Here is a 3,752-nt window from a genome sequence, read left to right as displayed (position 1 = left end):
AGTATGATACATGCCAATAACCAAAAAAAATCCAAATGGATTAGGTGAATTAAAAGGGTCGTCTCTCTGATATAGAATACAAATAATGTCAGGTCTTCAAACGGGATTAAGCGAGGCTGATGCAACCACGCTACCCAAGTCCGTCCTAAACTAAAGTGTTTTTCAAAGTGTAAATATGAAAAAAGAAGAAGCTCTGCATTCAAAATGAGGGATCCCCAGAGTGACCAGAGAGGGGGGGGGGGGACAGTCAAATCTGGTGGCCACGAGTTATAACTCGTAGCCACAAATTAAGCCTCTGCGTAGCCACAGAGAGGAAAAACAAAACAAGTTATGTAATGAAGCCACAAGTCAATCAACTCTGGGGAACGAGTCGTATCTCATATCACGGCTACTAATATTTCTTAGTTACTATTGGATGTATCAATCAAAAGTGACGCATCACTCTCTCTCTGGCCACTCCAGCGCTCTGGAAGAGTGACTCGCCGTGAAGGATCGTCAAATTGCAGGCTTCTTCAAAGTGAAGGCGCGCACGGTGGAGACGGAGCGGCAGAACGGCCGCCGCTGGGCAGGAATTCATGAGCAGCGTCTCACAGTTGGGGTATTTTAGTCGTTTGACATATTGCTGCTATATTTTATCTATAGATGGAATATCGCACCGTAACCTGTGAATGTGAATAATCTTTAGGCCAAGCCAGCAGATCGGACTCCACTTCCGCCAGACAGAAACATCTCTGAGCTTCCTGTGAGCTTCCTGTGAGTTTCCTGTGAGCTGCCGGAGCGCGTCCTCTCACAGGTTGACAGCACCTCTCACAACAGAGGAGCGGACTGAGAAGAGGAGGGACAGACAGACAGAGAGGGAGGACAGACAGGGAGACATTGAGGACGGGCGGGCCGTCCTGGAGCAGAGAGACAGTGAGGACAGACAGGAAGACAGTGAGGACAGACAGAGAGACATTGAGGACGGGCGGGCCATCCTGGAGCAGAGAGACAGTGAGGACAGACAGGCAGGGAGACAATGAGGACAGACAGAGAGACAGTAAGGACGGGCGGGCCATCCTGGAGCAGAGAGACAGTGAGGATAGACAGGCAGGGAGACAGTGAGGACAGACAGGAAGACAGTGAGGACGGGCAGGCCATCCTGGAGCAGAGAGACAGTGAGGACAGACAGGCAGGGAGACAGTGAGGACGGGCAGGCCGTCCTGGAGCAGAGAGACAGTGAGGACAGACAGAGAGACAGTGAGGACGGGCATGCCGTCCTGGAGCAGAGAGACAGTGAGGACAGACAGAGAGGCAGTGAGGACAGACTGACAGGCAGGCCATCCTAAAGAAGAGAAACAGTGAGGACAAACAGGCAGGGAGACAGACAGAGAGACAGTGAGAACAGACAAAGAGACAGTGAGGACAGAGAGACACGGCAGAGCAGAGAGACAGATGAGGTGATGAGTGGGCTGTTGGAGGACTGGCTTGCGTGCGTTCCTCGCGCGTGTGTGCGTGTGCGTGGGCGCGTGGCTCAGAGTTCGGAGCTGTCGGCCCTCCCAGCTCCTCCTCCCTCCTCCTCTCCTCCTCCCTCCTCTCCCCCTCCTGCTCGGGTAGAGACAGGCAAAAGGCGGAGGAGGAGGAGCGACGAACCTCACAATCAACAGACACGGTAGAGCAGCACCGTCGCTCGGTAGGCTACACCGGCAGAAGCTCGCGGAGGGAGGACGACGGCATCACCTCACGGTAAGACGACGGCCATTGGTCTCCTGGATCGGCCTCCGAGGTGTTGATACTGAGGCTTCTTTTCTCCGGTGTTATTATCGTTTTTCCCCCTCCCTTGCTGGCACTTAAGCGACAACCGCGAGTTGGTGCGGGGAAACATTTTCATAATTGACGCTAAACTTCGACGGTTATTTTAGATAACGGCGCCCGGGAGCCGCAGCTCCCCCCCCCCCACCGCCACCACCACCACCTCCCCGCTGAACGATCGCTGTCAGTGCCTGTAAATGTCTGTCTGGAGCCGATTTACACGGTAGCTTGTGTTTCCCTTCGGTCAGTTTGAGTGAATGTTAAGGCGCCGGGTCCTCCCGTAGCTGCACCGCCTGATGGGTATCACTCTCCCGCTGCCCGCAGCTGACAGCCCGGTGAAGTCCCGGAGCAGGAGGTTCACTCCCCCCTGCCTCGGTGTATAAATAGCCCGGTGTGTCAGCTTAGCCTGGGTCACAGTAATGCGACACACACACACACACACACACCCCGGTTAAGATCTCCAAAGTAGACCCCACATTCCCTCCCTACCGATCAGGCACCGTCCCTTTATGTGGGTCACCAGCGAGTTGAGCATCATGACACCTGTTTGTTTGACTTGTGACTCATTCAAGGGTGCCGCTGAGTTTAAGAAGGAGCTGAAGGGCTGTTTGATTTTTGAGTGAAACGACCCTTTAATGCCGGTAAGGAGCATCGTTTCCCGCGTCAGCTGCAGAGAGAACCGCAGAAAGCTGCTGCGGCTGCCCAGGTGCTGAGGACTCCGAGGACGATGTAACCTCAATTTCACGTTCAGCCTACTTTCTCTGTAAGAGACAACGATGATGTCCTCATTTATTGAACGTGCAGCAGCATAGTCTCACTTGCAAACATGGGGGGGGGGGGGGTGCAAGTAGAAGACAAGGAGAAACAAAAAAAATCTGTGGTTAAAGCTGGGTTTTTAGTCTGTCGTTGAAAATTTCCCAAATGTGGCGACAGCTGAGAGAGAAAATGTGAAATCCCCTCTTGAACGCACCCGCAACCTCAGACTCAAAGCTCAGAGCGCTGGCAGAGGTGTTGAACAGCTTCTCACAGGGGAAACTATCGGCAGGTATTGTTCTTTTCTTTTTCTTTCTTCATTTTTTTTTCTCACTGTATCGGACCCGATCTGATGAGTGGAACAAGGTCGATGTTCATGTCGTTCTTGGGCTTTTTCAAATGTTTCGAGGGAAAACAAAACCAAACAAAAAAGCTCTTTTGAATTCTCGGTGCTTTGCAGTGTTTCGAAGATGTACGAACTCGTTTTTATCCTGATAATATCAGGACTGCATGAAAGTGGATTTTTCTGCATGATTTTTGGCTGATAGACGATATTTACAGACCTCAATATCGTCTATAACTTTATAAAAAACAAAAATGTTTTTATTTCCAAAACATTTGTTAAAGCCCATAACTCATAAATGTATTGTCCTTCTCTCGTTAATGATGATGAATATCGGACTGATATCGGTATATAAAAAAAAATTACCGATATCTCCAGATTTCTGATGACGTGGTGATATTATCGTCCGTCCCTCCATCAGCGTCGGTAAATATCAGCCATGAGCCAAACCAACTGTCAAATATCAGCATATGGTATTGCCCAAAAAAAAAAAATCCAATATGGTGAGTCCCTACTTTTTCAACATGTTATTTCTATAAATGTCTACAAGTGGACACTGGTAATTATAGCCATGGTGTCCAAGGAATATTTGGCTTAATATAACCCTGCAGCCGGACAATGCCCATCTAAAGCAGCTCCTGGACGTTTTCCCACTGTCCCGCCCGTGCGTCCGTCTAGAGGAGCCAGGCAGCTTTGGCCGGAGAAGAAAGGTTTCCTGGCGAGTAAGTGGCTCCGAGGCTGGAGGCTTCGGGGAGAGCAGCAGATGGATGATGATGTAGCGGGTGCTGGCGCTCCCTGCCTCCCGCCGCCATCCGTCACGCGCTAATGATCGTGTCACACCTTCTCCCCCGGCGGCCGGCCGCTTCTG

General features: G+C 51.0%; 1 protein-coding gene across 2 annotated transcripts in view; it reads left to right on the top strand.

Moving 5' to 3' along the window:
• The first annotated feature begins 1,494 nt into the window (after positions 1-1,494).
• Positions 1,495-3,752, top strand: part of arpp21 (cAMP-regulated phosphoprotein, 21) — a 12,274-nt gene continuing 10,016 nt past the window's right edge. For both annotated transcript variants that reach the window (XM_086192849.1, XM_086192848.1), the window contains exon 1: positions 1,495-1,722. The gene's annotated coding sequence lies outside the window, so the exon portion shown is untranslated. The remainder of the gene's footprint in view (positions 1,723-3,752) is intronic.

Source organism: Aulostomus chinensis, chromosome 22, assembly GCF_037954235.1.
Source record: "Aulostomus chinensis isolate RoL2024-O1b breed Wild chromosome 22, RoL_Achi_v1.0, whole genome shotgun sequence".
Classification (NCBI taxonomy): domain Eukaryota; kingdom Metazoa; phylum Chordata; class Actinopteri; order Syngnathiformes; family Aulostomidae; genus Aulostomus; species Aulostomus chinensis.
This window is presented reverse-complemented; position numbering and strand designations above follow the sequence as displayed.